Genomic DNA, 17,624 nt, shown 5'->3' on the forward strand with positions numbered 1-17,624 from the left:
CGATATGGTCGCTGTTTGATGGGCACTGGATGTGTGACATAGAGGTGATGCTGAAGAACATCTGTCCGCCCAGGATTGAGGGTACACACCTGACAGTTGGTCTCTAAGATCTGCCTTAGTTGCCGTTTTCCATCAGGCGGTAAATGAGCACCATCCACGGCAAGATCAATTAATACTGGATCCTCAAGAATGTCAAAAGAGGGCACTAGCATGGGGAGTTGTTGTGGAGGAATGGAACTGAGTAGAGAGAGGCTCTGATTAGCATTCTTCGGATGTTGTCTCTTTCTCAGGTGTGGTGATTTCATCACAGGTACACTTGCCTGGCCTGGTTGGAAAGGGTAGTCTTCATTAGGAGCAGCCTTGAAGGAATACTTCCTGTCCATCACATTAATTTGCAGTCCACTGAAGAAGATGAAGTCTAAACCCAGAATCACTGCATAGGCGAGGGCTTTGGAGGTAAGTACAGCAACCGGTACTGTGAAAGTCTTATCATGTAAAACAATTGGGAGATTTAACCATCCTAATGGAACTTCCGCTTCACCATTAGCTAAGTAAAGAGGTCCAAGAGTCCAAGGTTGAATTTTATCTTGTGGTGTGAGTTCAGTCCATAGGCTCTCATGGATGAGGGTGTAACTTGCGCCTGTGTCAATAATGGCTTTTCCTCTCCAGGTGCCTATAATAATGGGGACTACCAATTGTTGTGGTACAGCAGTTAGCCGCTTTGAGGCATTAGAATCAGTAAGGGTGCTCTCTTTAAAATTCGAAGGTGACCCTGTGGCAGACACAGTGTTGCTGGAAGGGGTACTTGGCTGGTGATTCGGACCTCCAGACTTTGAAGATTGGAATGGACGCTTGTTATTAGCATGTCGATGCTGTTCAGAAGGCTGGTTGGAAGGAGCAGGAATAAAGTGAGGACAATTCCCTGGTGAGTGATGACCTTTGCATCTCCAACATTGTACTTGAGGTTTTTCTACAGGTTGACCAGAATTATGTCTTGGTGGCATTACATGTGGTTTAATAACTTTACGTCCTTCATATTGTAGTTGTTGGGCGTAGTCTTTCTCCAGCTGATGACCGAGCTTCACTAACTCCTTAACAGTACTGACTCGACCACGTAGCTGACTGGCAAGGTAGGGCTGAATGTTTTTAAGAATCATTTTTATCATGTCACTTTCTGTTAGAGTAGGTTTCCACCTCTTGCAGAGTGCTCGATACGAGAATGCAAAATCCCTAATGGATTCCTTCTCGCCCTGACTTCTAGTTCTGACTCGATCAGCCAGTTCGTCCTCATAGTCTTCAGAGAGGAAGGCGGAGAGGAAAGCTGATTCAAACTCATCCCATGTGGTGATTGAAGATCTGGCAACCTCCCACCAGTCACGAGCGGTTCCATACAGTACAGTTCGGAAGGTGGCCAACAGGTCAGTATCAACCAAGGGATGTAATGCTAAAAAATCTTGACAGCGGGTCAAATAGAGCAAAGGATCAGGGTCGTCTGATGGACGTCCAAAAGTGGGGAATGTTAACTTAAGATGGTCACTTCTTACTACTGTCGTAGCGGGAAGAGGGGTAAGTGCTGTTGCTGAGGTAGGGGGGGGTAATGGAGAGAGAGAAGTAGTGTCAGGTGACAATGGCACATTTTTCTTAAACAGATCCACTAATTTAATTTCTTGCATTTTACATTGGTCTAATATTTCGGTCTGGAACTTTCCAAAGTCTGTGCAGAGACTAGCAGTTTGGGCGTTACATTGCTGGAGTTCTTGTGTTAACTGATCGTGAGTTTTTTGAAAATTCTGTTGTATGGTTTTAAGGTCCTGTTGCACTTCCAGCTGCAGCTGATCAACCATGAAGCGCACTTCAGAGACAAAGGTAGATTCCGCTCTTTGAAGTTCACTTGAAATCATGAGTTTGATGGCTTTAGTTAGTTGATCTGTTTCAGCCTCATCCTGTTTTTTGTTGGTAGACAAAAGTGTGAGAACTTGCTGCTGGTTGTCCTTCATTTTGGTAGCAAGGTGGGTAACTTGGTCATGGTGCTGAGAAGAAGTTGCTTTCACTTCCTGGGTAAGTTCACAAACTGCTTTCTCTTGTTTTTGAATAAAATCCATCAGTGTTTCCCAGTTACCTTGAACTTGTGAAGTAAGGTGATGTATCTCTCTCCCAGGAGTTGGAAGCACACAGGGCAAATCCTGCTGTACCGAAGAAAGGGAGGAGATTTCAGGTGATGTGCATAGTTGCATGGGGCCTGGTCCCTGTTCCCAGGTAAGGGTTTGCACTGGAGTGCTACCAGCAAGGCCTGAAGCAAACTGCACATGGGCTTCTGGATAGATGGTGCTGGATGGCGTGTAAGCGTATGGGACATGGGAAACATGAGATGAAGAAGGTCCACGGGTAAACTGGGGATGTGATGCAACTGGCCAGGTTGGAGTTGCCACATCTGGAACTTCAATATTCACACAGGTGGAGGCAGGGGATGGTGATGGTGTGGTGGACATGCTTGTCTATAGTGTCTGTGTAAGATGTGTAAATGTAGTGGATGTCAGTAGCTTGGGAAAATAATCAGAAATAAATTTAACTGAACACAGCAAAATACAAATGTTGTACTAATGTTCAATTTCTCCCACAAACACTAATTCACAATTTCTATTCCGACAAGTATTTGAAAACCAAGTCACACTTCAATTTTGTAATTGTTACCTTGCAGTACAAATGACAGGTTACTTTATATACTCCAACACTTTTCCACAAAAAAAAAAACAACAACTGACATATCACAATATCACAGTTTGATCACAATTCTTTGTTTTGTTTTCTCAAAACTTCAAAAGTTTTCCAGTTAACAATTACAGCCACACTGTAAAAAATTTACTGTAAAATTTACAGCAAGTTACTGGCAACTTTGGTTGCCAGCAATACTGTAAATTTTTTACAAGTGCACTGTAAATGATTAACTACAGTTTTACTGTAAAATTTACAGCAAGTTACTGGCAACTTTGGTTGCCAGCAATACTGTAAATTTTTACAAGTGCACTGTAAATGATTAACTACAGTTTTACTGTAAAATTTACAGCAAGTTACTGGCAACTTTGGTTGCCAGCAATACTGTAAATTTTTACAAGTGCACTGTAAATGATTAACTACAGTTTTACTGTTAAAATACAGCAATTTTCTGTATATATACTAGCAACGATATATACATTATTTAAAGCTGCTACTGTGAAATTGCAGCAATAGTTTGCAATTTTACAAGTGTACTGGAAATCATTAAATAACGTTTCACTGTAAAAATATTGTACTACTTTAATTTGTATATTCTTTATTTGCAGTATTTATTTTCCAGATTGCTGAATAATAATGACTAGCAATTTAAACAATTTATTAACTGCATAAGTTTTAAACAATATTTAACTGCATAAAGTGTTGTATAGTATGAAACTCAGTGCACCTATTATTTAATAAAAACAAAAATAATAATAATTTGACACATCTTAATCTTGATAAACAGGTCCAATTTTATTTAAAAAATCTCTTATTTATTAACTCTCAAATTTGCATGAAAGAAATGTCATAGAACAGTGTATTCAGTATTATTCTGAATTCCAAAATAAATTGGGCATGAAAATATTTACTTGAAACATATTACGCTGCTAAATATTAAGGTTAACCAATATTTAGCCAAAGTTGAAACCAACATCAAGTTAACCAACATGGTTATAATTAAATGGTTCGAAATACCATAAAGACAGTGATGAATTTTCACAACTTCATGGACAGTCCAACATGGCCAAACAACAAGCCCTCAAGTGAGTCCAAAAAAACTTCTGATCGAAAAAGGAGAACAGTTCAGATCCAGATGCTGTTCCAGCCCAGGATGCAAAGAGTGGCTAAAAAAATATATAAAAGAACAAAAAGGGCAATACATTAGATATTTTACAAAACAATGATACAGTCAGACAAAGACAGAGGGATGACAGATACAGTCAAAGGCAGAGAGAGTGATGATTGTTACAGTTAGATCAGTATGATATTAAACAGTAAAACACTAAAATTGTGAAAAATATTACAATTTTTACAAGTTATTACAAGTTTTATATTTTACTATACTTTCAAATATAATTTATTTCTGAGATGCAAAGCTGAATGTTCAGCATCATTACACCAGTGTTGCATGATCTTTCAGAGATCATTCTCATTTATTATCAATATCCTGATTTATTGTCAATGTTATTGTCAATGTTGTCAGTGTATGTTTTGGAGCCTGTGATACTTTTTCAGGATTCTTTGATGAATAAGTTTCAAAGAACAGCAGTTATTTAAAATATACATTTTATCTAAAAATATAAATCTTTACAATCAATTTCAATGTAACATACTATATATAAGTATAATATATAAGATATAAGTAAAAAAAATCCATAAAAGAATCCTGAAAAAAGTATCACAGGTTAATAAAAATATTAAACAGCACAATTGCTTCTAACATTGATAATAAATCAGCATATACAATAATTTCTAAAGGATCACTAAAGGACACTGGAGTAATTAGAAGACTAGTGTATTGATGCTGAAAATTCAGAAATAAATTACATTTTTAAGTATATTAAAATGGATAAAACATTTTAATAATATTTCACAACATTATAGTTTTTTCTGTATTTTTTATCAATTAAATGCAGCCTTTATGAGCAGAAGATACTTATTTCAAAACATAAAACCTACTGATCACAAACTTTTGAACGCTAGTGTAGATAAAGGATAAAATAACATAATAAAAGGAAAAAGATCTTGGTGTATGTGTACTTACATGTCAGTAATTCTGCTGAAAATCCTTCGCATTGCAAAGAAAACTGGTAACTTGGGTTCACTTCTGCTGGTTTCTTCTGTGTTCTGTCGTTTTAGATGGGTCTTTTCCTTTCAACTTCTTTGTTTTTCTCTCAGGATAAATATCTACAAAACAGTCAGGAAGCAGACAATATGTAATTCACATTAGTTTTAGCTTTTGTACATCTGAATTATTCTCCCTAAAAAAACTCTCTCTACTTGAGTTGAGAAACATATTCTATCATATCTACATGTAAAATGCAGGTACTCAGATTGTTAGAATGCAACTATTACCTTTGTATGAACTCCAAAACTCCGTCTGTCTCCTCTTGATAACGTTAGTCCAGAATATGTAATATGCTGCGAACAGGCCAGACAGGACAATGGGCTGGATTAAGGCATTCTTCAAATCAAAGTTAGCAAAAAGCATTAACGTTACATTCAAACAATAAGCGAATAAGCAAGTTATCAAAGGTGCTAGTACATCTCACTGCTTACGTTAACCACTTTAACAGCACCGTTCAGAGTTTACGTGACACACATCCTCCGTGAGCGGCTGACCGCGAATCGCGAGCCCTAAATACGCGTTTTATTTCGGTGCCCGTGTTAACAGATGGCTGCCTGTGCAAATTTGTTGTACATCATAAAATAATCACGAGAAAGTGTGCTGATCAGCACGACGTCGCCGTGAATCACATCTTTTGCCAATGAAGCTTGTAATTCTTAACGTAGGAACCCAGAGATGTTACGCCTATAGCCGATATAAGGCAGGGGAATGTGTGTGTAATCCTTCCGCGACTGCAGTGCCGAATCCCCGCACAAGTCTCTCTCGTGCTCCGCGGACGGAGGATTCGTTAATCTGCGGTTACCGCGAATGTTTATGACACCTTATATTCTTTAATATTCTAATACAGTTACAAATTATGAAAAATAAAACAGAAATAAGACACTTACTTACCACAGTTATGAATCGTTCTTCTTGCTGCTCCCAAATGTCGACCGTTAAAGATAATCCCGCCTCTTTAGATTTGAAATTTACCAGAATGCATTGCGGTTTACAGCAATATGCTGTATTGGCTGTATTATAAGAAATACAACCCGCTGCTGTAAAATATTGCTGTAATTTTTACAGCAATTCGTTACAGTGCACATAAAAAGTCTCAAATTAAACCAATGGGAAGGAAATAACTTTTGCTTTTTGTTTTATATAGTTTCAAGTCCCTGTTTGGGCGCCACTTATGTAGCGGTGGCGGTCGCTAAGAAAATTTTAATCTGTAGTTTACTGAAAATATCAACTATAGAGAAACAAATTTTCCTATTTGTTTTAATGGTTCGGGCGCCAGACAAGCGTAGTCTTGTCAAAATATAATTTATCTACCCAGAATAGCTCTTTAAGCCACCGGTTACATAAACATACAAACAAAAGAAATCATATTACTTTAAATGAAATTCCCACACAAAGTAAGTTCAAGTGCAGAGTTAAGCTTGTATTTGAAAATGAAAGAAGAAGGAAAAAAAATAAAAAAATCAGTAACAGAAGAAAACTGTTGTTCACATACAACTTTCAATTCACAATGATATTTTCAACACACACAATAATTTTGAACAGAAAAAATTAGTTTAGAGGCCAAGTTCCAAAATAGTCTTTTGCAGATTTTTGTAAAAAAAAACTTGGAAGAGAACTATAGAAGGTGCCTCTGAGGTAGTAGAATCGGGGGGGGCAACGAAAACCTCAGCATTCAACCCTCCTTGTGATCCCGCTCGCACTTTTCGGCATAAGAGACTCCTTTCACTCTGCAGCTGGTGTCCAGAGGTGCAGCACGCACACACAAACGATCGCTCGTCAACTGAGGCTCGTAGCGATCCACCATACCCAAACACAGCGAGGAGATCTCCGCAATGCAGCCAATGCGTCTAACAGAATTCAGGTGACCTGCATCTCTCAATACGGTCGCTCTCTCTTGCAGCTCCACCTTAAATACGTATCCTCACTTCCTGTAATTAACTTCCGCTCGGCCATAATGAAAAAAAAACTTATTTTATTTTCCACATGTTTTGTGCTATCGCCACAGATGTGAGGTGCTTCAGATTAGAATTACTTGTCACCGACGCAGAGAGACTCTTTTTTTTCCTGGGAATAAGTTGTACGTTACATAAACATTTTTGCCTTTCACCTCAGCGAGGGAAAAGGAGTGCTTATACTTCCAGTTTGCAAAAGCTACCTTTGAACTTGTTGGACTAAGTTGCCATCGTTGTGATGTTGTGGATATTTGTGTGCGTGACTGACCGTGCGCGTGCTTGTGTGTGAACAACCGCACTACTCTGCCTCTGATTGGCAAACAATGGAAATTTACTCAATCTAAGCCAATCATCGCGTTCTCAGTTACACCACGTTTACAGACACACCAATCATCATCACTGGTTATGTGTCCCGCCCCGGCCCCGAACACACACAAACACACACACACCCCAGAGAAAGAGAGGTCCTATGGCTGAGAGAGACGCTGCTCGCATGAAAACTGCTTCAGTGTTGTCAATTATAGTAACGCGCATTTTATTGTCAGTAACGGTAACGGCGTTGTAACGGAGGAAACAGTAATTCGTTTGATTACTCGTTACTGAAGAAAGTAGCGCCGTTAGTAACGCCGTTTATTTATAGCGACGTTATTCCCATCACTGTTCCTCAGTTATTGTCCTGTCTTAATGTTATGTTGTGGTTGTTTCCTTGTTTTCATTAAATACTTTGTTTTTTACTCCTGGTTCCTCGTGTTTCCCTATGGCTCCTCACCCCCAGCAACCCGTGACTATGATGAAGGGAGTTATATGTAATTAGTCCATTCATTTCAACCAGTGTGGCCAGTTAATGCAGATTTGCAGACCATTTGTGAACATGAGAAAAAGACTCTATTTTAGTGTCATTATGTTACTATTGCGTTATTCCAAATATATCTGCAGTATGTATGTGTGCATTCATTCATTCATTCATTCATTCATTCATTCATTCATTCATTCATTCACATTAATTAAACTATACTGAATGAGAAAACTGAAAAAATGCTGCCCTGCCAACTACTGTAGCTAAAATTAAATAAATGTTTGTTAGGTTTTTTCTAAATGATTTTAGTTTTTTTTGTTAAATGTGGATAGCAATGTCAGTTTATATATATATATATCAAATATAATATCAAAATCGTAGACTTGAGATATGGCTGTATATCGGCACGGTTGTGATTCGCCGTAGGTAATCACAGAGTGCCGATATACAGCCATATCTCAAGTCTACGAGTGTGATATTGCGTTTATACAACAGTTCGACGGCACAAGTGTGTAAATACATAAACAAAATAACAACGGAGTGTCTTTAAAAGCCCTCTTTTGTGCAAACTATTCCTTCCGCCACGAATTCAAATCAAAATTTGACGGTTGGTCAGCTGAGCATAAGCTTCTTCATTACTAATTCCAAAACGTCACTTTAGAACTAGCAACGAAGGAATGTTGAGTTGCTTCATTGAAAGCCTATTGTATTACTGTATTAAAACCTCACTGTATCATGTTTGAGTATTATCAGAGAGATGGACTGAGCGAGTGATTAACGTACCTGCATCTGATAGAGCATTCATTATTCATATTCATGATGATATTACATTACTTTGAATGTTTACTGAAGAAAGCATTAATATCCGTTCATCTGTTAAGGGTGATTTTGCTGCTCAGTGCATTTATCGCTGTGGCAAACTATTGTTGAAGCTAAAAATAACTTTCGCTTAACTTTTCATTTTAAAAGTCCCAAAGTCACTAATAACTGCTCACTCATAACACGGTCTCTTGTCGCCATCTAAAGGCGGTACAATGTAACGTTAACTAAATTCGCCATCATATATCATTACTAAATACTATTATTAAATACATTATTTAAAATATAGTTTATGTACATTTTTATTTATTGAGTAATAATATTTAATAAACAATAACAACAAAAACAGGCATCAAAAAAGTTGCAAGGCAATTCAGTCAAGAGTAAAGGCAGCATTCAGCATTGAATTTACATAAACTTACATGCTAGACGAACTATCTTCTTCTCTGGAACAAATAATAGATTAATGAGATCAAAGACTGTCCGTTAGATTTACCCATAACGAATTACATGTCATGTGTAACCACTACAGAGAGCAGAGTCAGCGGTAAATTCCAGAAGATCTGGCCGTGGTGAGAGCGCTCTTGAGTGGATTGATGAGTGCAGAACGCTCCCTGGCAATATGGCTCTCGCATGTCCGAAAACGACGAAGCAAATTTTCAAACAGACGTTCTCTTTATTAACAAACTGCATATTTGAGCTATAAACAAGTACATTCTCGCCTGAAAACCTCTTAAAACTACATTCTGTGACACAAAAAGAGTAATATTTATAAAATGATACGGGATTTGGACGTCCGCCATTACACTCGGAAAAAAACAGTCCCGGCTAGAACACGCGGAGTGATACAAAATTGTGAAAGGGCGTTTCTGTAACGATACCAGTAGAATATCTCACGGTTCTCAACCAATCAGATTTGAGAACCACAATGAACTGTTGTATAAATATATATTTATATATATACTATTTTTTGAGTATTTGGCATTTTGGAGTCTGAGCACAGTATGAGACATTATAAAAAGATATAATTAAATTCTAGATGATTTAAGATTGAAATCTTTCTTCTGAGAAAAAAAAATGTATTTGCACTCTTTTAATCTCATTGTTGTTAAGGGGAATCAGTTGAGATCTGTACTTAAATATCTGTGACTTTTCCTTCATATGAGGACTATATAGAAAAAAGAAAAAAGAAAATGAGCAATCTGAGAGGGAGTAAGAAAATCCTAGAAAAAAATTACAAACAAATGTGTTGCCTTTTATGTCATTACTCCCACGCTATCGGCTCAGTGACATCACCTGCTACGGTGGGAGATGGGTGGACATGGGGGCGGGTGGCGTCGGGTGGAGACGTCAGTACATGATTGACATTTCGCCCAGTGAGTTGTGACTGAGGCATCGAGAAGGAGAAAGCAACTGGTCTTTTCTCTAACTTCATTATTTTACCCTAGTGCTCAGAGCTAATGCGGGCTGCGGCCACCACAGGAAGTATTCTAAGTATCATACGGAGATCGCGGCCTGCATAATGCCAACTATATTTACTTACAAAGCAGTCGGATATGGAAAAGACTTTCCTGAGATAACCATGTATCAATTTAAAAGTTGTATAGACCTCGCCAGGAGCTGCCAATGCTACTGGTTTATTCATTGAGTTAGTATGCAGCACGCATAACAGAAACTAATGCATTGCCTTCACAGTTCTGCCGGTTGCATAAACTGCTTAAACCAGTCTTACATGTTTGTAATCGAAAAAAAAAGTATGGATAATCAAGTAAGCTTAAAGTGCTCATGAACTGAGATGAAATTTATCTTGACCTTTTGACATATGACAGGTCAAAGTAATATAAAAATATCCTGTAAGTTTCAAAACTCAAATTGTCCTTGTTACAGTTTACAAACAGCTTTTTATTGAAACCAAACTACTAAACTGATGCATTTTGGAATTTGTTACATTATGATCATATTGTGACTAAAGACCGCCTCTGCAGAAGATGATCGATGCCTACTTCTACAAGATGCTGTGTAGCATATTGTGAAAACACATTGTATTCCTTGTGATCCCAGCAACATATCTACATTGGACACTAGCGTTGCTGGGTTGGGAATCCATTTCTCTTTCATATCAGAAGCAGCACGTGGATTACGTCAGATATAGAACAGGACATCAGTTTACTGAGGATTGGTTGTGTCAATCCATGCCAGTGCAGACAGAATCACTGATCATAATGGGTTCTTATTTCTTTAGTTGAAATGTGCTGCTCGCGTCAGGTGTAAACACTTGGTAAAATTAGGAAAGAGCTCTGGATCGCGTCAGTGAAACATTATTTTCTCTCTTAAAGGGATTGCTCCTAAATTCAGTTCCTGTATGAAAGACACCTGTCCACAGAAGCATTCAATCCATCAGATTCCAAACTCTCCACCATGGCCAAGACCAAAGAGCTGTCCAAGGATATCAGGGACAGTATTGTAGAGCTACACAGGGCTGGAATGGGCTACAAGACCATCGCCAAGCAGTTTGGTGAGAAGGTGACAACAGTTGGTGTGATTATTCGCAAATGATCGAATAATCACATCATGAGAACGGTGAAGAATCAGCCCAGAACTACACGGGATGATTTTGTCAATGACCTCAAGGCAGCTGGGAAACATAGTTACCCAAAAAACAATTGGTAACACACTATGCCGTGAAGGCCTAAAATCATGCAGCACCCACAAGTTCCCCTGCTCAAGAAAGCACATGTACAGGCCCATCTGAAGTTTGCTAATGAACATCTGAATGATTCAGAGGAGAAGTGGGTGAAAGTGTTGTCGTCAGATGAGACCAAAATCAAGCTCTTTGACATCAATTCAACTTGCCGTATTTGAAGGAGGAGGAATGCTGCCTATAACCCCAAGAACACCATCCCCACCGCCAAACATGGAGGTGGAAACATTATGCTTTCGGAGTGTTTTTTCTGCTAAGGAGACAGGACAACTACATCACATCAAAGGGACGATGGACGGGGCCATGTACCGTCAGGGCTAGGGCATTGAAGCCAGCCAAAGCATTGAAAATGGGTCGTGGATGGGTATTCAAGCATGACAATGACCCAAAACACATGGCCAAGGCAACAAAGGAGTGGCTCAAGAACAAGCACATTAAGGTCCTAGAGTGGCCTAGCCAGTCTCCAGACTTGAATCCCATCTGTGGAGAGAGCTGAACGTTTGAGTTGCCGAACGTCAGCCTCGAAACCTTAATGACTTTGAGTGGATCTGAAAAGAGGAGTGGAACAAAAATCCCTCCTAAGATGTGTGCAAACCTGGTGGCCAACTACAATAAACGTCTGACCTCTGTGATTGCCAAATAGGATTTTGCTAAGTCATGTTTTGTGAAGAAGTCAAATACTTTTTTGACTCATTAAAATGCAAATCAATGTATAACCTTTCTAAAATGTGTTTTTCTTTTTTGTTGTTTTTGTTGTTGTTATATGTCTCACACTGTTCAAATAAACCTACCATTACAATTATAGACTGATAATTTCTTTATCATTGGACAAATTTACAAAATCAGCAGGGAATCTTTTTTTTTTCTCTCTCTCACTGTATTTTAAATCTTCCCTACAACAGATTTAAATGCATCTAAGGTCAGAAAACATTGTAATTTTCTCAGAATATACATTCAATATTAGAGTCATTTCACAATTATTTTGAAACAGTTCATTTGTGTAGTTTTGTCTGTAAAACCATTTCTTCCTCAAGCCTACTCTGCTTTGATTGGTCAGCTGGCCAAGTCTGTTGGGATTGGTCTTTCAATATCCAATACAAACGAATCATGCCCACAGCTGAAGTTCAGCTGCTAAACTGTAAACACTTCACAAAACAATAATGGTGGATATGTTAGCCAGGTGCTAATGTGACTGATGAAACAATACAGTTTGTAAACCAAAATATGTTAACTGTAATGTCTGAAGAACCACAGACAGAAGACACTCCATGTCTTAACTTTTAATTAGAACACAGAACAGCTGTATCGCAGGTGCACCAGTCTTTTACTCCCCGCAATAACCCTACTGTGGGTGCAGCAAAACAAACAGCAATTTCACAATGATTATATACTCTGAAATATGTGCCTCTACATTTCTGCAAGCCTGAAAATACTTACCTATATGTACAAATCACTGCAGTTTCCAGTTGAAATGAACACTAGAGTCAGTAATTTTGAAATGAACACTAAAGTCAGTAATTTTTTTTCAACAATATGTGACAACAATGTCGTCACATATACAGCTTCATATGCATGAGTTTTCTAATGCAGTCAGTTTACTCGGTAGCTCACGCGTCACGGTGTTGCACTTGGGTGATGAAGCGCTCCGGTACAAACCCTGTAGCTTTGGCTTAAATTGGCTTAAATAACCTTGGTAGGTGATGTCATTTGATTATGTGCACCTGAGGGTTATAAATAAACGTGAAACAGACACACCTTCAGGTTGCACCTTTGTCTGAAAAGACGTCCAGGCATGGCTAAAGTGCCGTATTGAGGTGCAGCACCTCCCGCTTTTTTAGGGAACAGGGTTACAGTCAAGTAACGGGACGTTCAAACAAGACATTCCCTATCAAAAGCTACTCTCAATGCTGTGTTTCAATAACGCTAATTGGAATGAGAGGACCAGCCTACCGAATCACACACCTGCTGCAAGGGGGCACATCTTGCTATGGCCATGGAGGATGCAACCGCCCTGGTTGAGTGGGCCCTAACTCCTAGAGGCAAAGCTTGACCTCGGACCTCATAGGCTAGCGCAATAGCATCCCTCACCGAATGTGACATAGTTTGTCTAGTGGCAGCAGTCCCCTTGCCCCCACAGCATATGAAACGTTGCTCAGACTTACGCCACTGGCTTGTGCGGTGGACACAAATCTGAAGAGCACATACTGACACAGTATGTAAAGTCATTCTTGCGTGTTTCTTGCGGTGTTGTGGTCCATGGCCAGGACTCCCAGGAGCAGAGCAATCAGGGGAAATGCATAAAAACACAGTCTGGGCCACGTATGGGCCATCGTGTTCAAACCCAGGGGAGCTGGAGGAGGCAGAGAGTCTCCTGTGAACCAAAGAGGTCCACCTCTGCTTCGTAAAATCTTTCCCAAATTTGTCTGACTACTTTGGGGTGGAGTTTCCATTCCCTGTATGTCACAGCTTGTCTGGACAGCAGGTCTGCTCCCACATTCATATGCCTCGGAGTGTAAATTGCTCTGAGGGACAGGAACTTGTCCTGTGCCCAAAGCATAACCAGTCGTGCTAGCCTGTTCAGGCCTAGAGAGGGTACACACATAGAGAGGGTGCGAAGCCCCTGGTGCGTAACCCTTATATCCCTCTGGGGATGGAATTGGATGAAATTCCCTGGCTCTGAGCCAAAACTGAAATAGTCTCATGTGCAGGAGGTACAAAGGTATCACCGTGGATGCAGCCGCCATAAGACTGTGATGTACTGTAACTTTTTGGCCTAGCTTGATGATCTTTAGGGTGTCTAGAATGGATTCGATGCATGCAGGAGTCAGCTGAGCCTGCATTGTGACCGAATCCCATATAACCCTAAGATATGTTGTCTTTTGAGTAGGAGAGAAAACGCTTTTCTTGGCAATAAGTCTCAACCCCAGAGATTGGAGATGAGCTAGGACAACATTCCAATGTCGAAGTGCAAGCTCTTGAGACTCAAATCAGCCAATTGTCTATGTATTTTAAAATGCGTATGCCTTGAAATCTCAGAGGAGCCAGTGTTGCATCCATGCATTTTGTGTACGTGGGGGGTGACAAGGCTAGGCCGAATGGAAGAACTCAATACTGGTAAGCTTCACCCCTGAAAGCGAACCTCAGGAACTTCCTGTGTTGTGGCAAAATTTCTATGTGAAAGTATGCGTCTTTTAGACCGATTGTCACAAACCAATCCCCCAATTGGATCTGAGAGACAGTCATTTTGATCATTAACATTTTGAACTTGCACGTTCTGAGATAGCGGGTCAACCCGTGAAGATCTAAAATTGGACGCAACACCCATCTTTCTTGGGAAAATAACGGGTGTAATAGACTGACTCTCTGTCTGGCAGGGGAACACATTCTATGGCCCCTTTGTCCAGCAGAGCTCGCAATGCCTGTCAATAAATGCTTTTGTTCCAGTTTCATGTAAGTGAAGACCCCGCTATTGAAACGCAGAGGACGATGCAGAAACTGTATCCTATAGCCTTTCTCTACAGTCCTTTTGACCCACAGAGAGATATTTGGCAGTAGTTTCCATGCTGCCAATTTCTCTGAAAGTGGCACTAATTTTGACACCTGCTTTGCTGGGTGGGAATGTTAAATGTTTGGTGTCCTGAAACATGGCAGGAGGCAACCACACTTCGCTGGAGACCGCTGTCCCCCGAAACACCAATGGCGGTGGAGATTGTACAGCAGTCCCCTGAGGGTGCCGGGAAGGAGCCCTTACTCTCTACTGAAACTTTTCACGCTCCTCCCTGAGGGGACACACCCCCACAGTCCTGGGCACACCAGCGACAGGAGTTTTTCTTTGAGGAGATGATGCTCCCCTGGTCTGGCCTCTTAGAGGCGGTCTGTGGAGCACGGGGAGCCGTTCCCCAGTCTTTTCGATAAGACGCACGAGTTGCCACACTCTCTTTCTGGGCTTCTCACTTTAGAGAGACCAGACCTGGTAAACAAAATGTATGTGAATCATCCTCCGAGATGAGCCTCGGAGTAAGTAATATGCCTCTTTTTTAAAAGAGATTATAAACTGCAATGCAGCACAGATAAACTCTTGTCTCTCACACACACAATACGGTTGTTAAAGACAAAGAAACCTGAAGGTGTGTCCTTTTTATGTCTAATTATAACCCTCGGGTGCACATAATCAAATGACGTCACCTACTGGCATGATTGACACACTTGCTTCACAACCGGATGAACAAAGAATGTTCTGATTTCGGTTATTGAAACGTAGCATAGAGAGTAGCTTTTGATAGGGAACACATAATAAGCATGCCCATAATGTGACCGTTTTCACTGTTTCATGTTTTTGTAGTCATTTTCAAACAACCATTTTCATAAGCCTGTGTTTTCATTTCCCCAAAAAGACATTGTTGTGTAAGTAAATGTCCAAAACACAAAAATATTTCTGTTTAAAAAAACTGTGTCATGTAACAGTGTCATGGCCTCTAAATATCATTTTACATGCTAAAAATAGTATAAACTATTAATTAGAAAACAGAAGGCATGTAGTTAATTGTGCATTATAGGGTTAATTGTTTAGCAGCATGCAGGAGTCAAATGTAATGCTATGGATTTTATTTTTCCTTCCATTTGATATGGCTGTCAGTATTTACAGAGCAAGGCAATTGGTTTGCATCCAAAATAGGTAACAGGTGGAGAAAATAATGCTTATTTGCTTCTAACAAAGGGAATCAACATGCTGCTATAGCCCTTTATCATGCTTCACTAATCTGGTCAGGATAAAGTTGGAAAGATACTTCACATCATCAGATATGTTTACCAACCTTTGGCCCTGCAGCCTTAACAGGGCCAAGAGCCACGGCCGTCTCAGCATCATATTCAGAAGACTGTGTTATTGAAAAGCACGGGTGGTGCAGATATGCAGCCCACTCAGAGATTTTGGGTTGCCATGTTTTATCTTGAGCTCTATTTATTTATTTATTTCATTAACTGCCTACGCTCCAGCATGGGCCACACTGGCGATGCGATGCTTGTCCACCGGCGCCAGCAATAGGCTCCTGCCCTGAGCTTGTGGGTGGCGCAGATAATTTGCTTAATTTGTTGCCCGTCAGTGTCAAGCCGTGGATCAAAGCGCTGGTAAATCGCTCCGACGTGGTGATCGTCAGGGAAGCAGACTCACAGGACACCCTCCAGCTAAACTGCTGGTGTTTGCCTTCCCGCGAAGAGGAGACACACAGTATGTGAAAACCACAAGAGTCCATTCCGAATAAACAGACACTCAGATACAACAGGCACTCATGCACATGCTTGAATTCAGTTCAGTTATAGCTGGGAGAACTGAGTTGAGAATGTCGAAAGAACTGTGCACTTGTCATGGTCAATATAAGATACTAAAATATTTAAAACAATCACACACAGCATCCAAAATTAACTGTATTGCCCTACTGCCTAGTGGATAGCAAACATTTCATAGTGGTCAAGAAATTGTAATTTTTCTTAGCAAATTCAAAGAAATAGTTCACCCAAAATTAAAATTTCTAAAAATTTACTTGGCCTTTACTTTAGCATTACCTCAATTGCTTACCACTGGATCCTCTACAGCAGCGGTTCTCAATTCCAGTCCTCATGCCCCCCCGCTCTGCATATTTTGCATGTCTCGCTTAGTTAACACACCTGATTCAGATAACGAGCTCATTAGAAGTGAGGTCCGTGCAGGATGTGTTCCGATTGACATTGCCTGCACAGTGTTCATTGCTCCCTGCTCCCTAAGCGGGGAAATCTGTTTACTATACTTCGAAACATTCATTCACATATTTACGCTACGCCACCGCATGTAGCGTCTTCACACACAGATGAAACTTACTAGAGAAGTGTGACATAAATGCATCTGTAAATAAATGCATTTTAAATTTACATCTCGCATGCTTTAATGACCTTCAAATGGAACACATACGCTCGCTTCGAACTAATGAATAATGGCGGAATATCCCGTGATGTCCACTTCGAAGGGCAGTAACGTTGGAATAGAACAAACGTTGGAAGCGATACATGAAACACGCAAAATGTGCAGAGCGGGGGGGCGCGAGGACTGGAATTGAGAACCGCTGCTCTACAGTATATATGGGTGCTGTCAGAATAAGAGTCCAAACAGCCGATAGAATCATCACAATAATATACAAGTAATCCACACAACTCTAGTCCATCAGTTAACATCTTGTCAAGCCAAAAGCTGCATCTTTGTAAAATATAAATCCATCATTAGGATGTTTTTATTACAGTACTATTTATCATATTTAACCATATACAATTGGAGTGAAAAGTTTACATACACCTTGCAAAATGTTATTTTACCAAATAAGAGGGATCATACAAAATGCATGTTATTTTTTATTTAGTACTGACCTGATTAAGATATTTCACATAAAGACATTTACATATACAATAGTTTAATTTACAAAAATGACCCCGTTCAAAAGTTTAAAT

At 39.8% G+C, this 17,624-nt stretch overlaps 2 long non-coding RNA genes across 2 annotated transcripts; one reads left to right on the plus strand and one right to left on the minus strand.

Annotated features, from left to right (window-relative positions):
* The first annotated feature begins 1,131 nt into the window (after positions 1-1,131).
* LOC141345154 (uncharacterized) lies at positions 1,132-2,569 on the plus strand. The gene is made up of 3 exons (XR_012356956.1): positions 1,132-1,418; positions 1,809-1,866; positions 1,961-2,569. It is a non-coding gene; the product is annotated as an uncharacterized lncRNA (long non-coding RNA).
* A 913-nt stretch (positions 2,570-3,482) lies between these two features.
* LOC141346145 (uncharacterized) lies at positions 3,483-5,876 on the minus strand. Its single transcript, XR_012357154.1, has 3 exons — positions 5,110-5,876; positions 4,799-4,941; positions 3,483-3,878 (listed from the first exon to the last, which is right to left on the minus strand). It is a non-coding gene; the product is annotated as an uncharacterized lncRNA (long non-coding RNA).
* Positions 5,877-17,624: the final 11,748 nt, after the last annotated feature.

This window comes from Garra rufa, chromosome 11 (genome assembly GCF_049309525.1).
Source record: "Garra rufa chromosome 11, GarRuf1.0, whole genome shotgun sequence".
Lineage (NCBI taxonomy): Eukaryota > Metazoa > Chordata > Actinopteri > Cypriniformes > Cyprinidae > Garra > Garra rufa.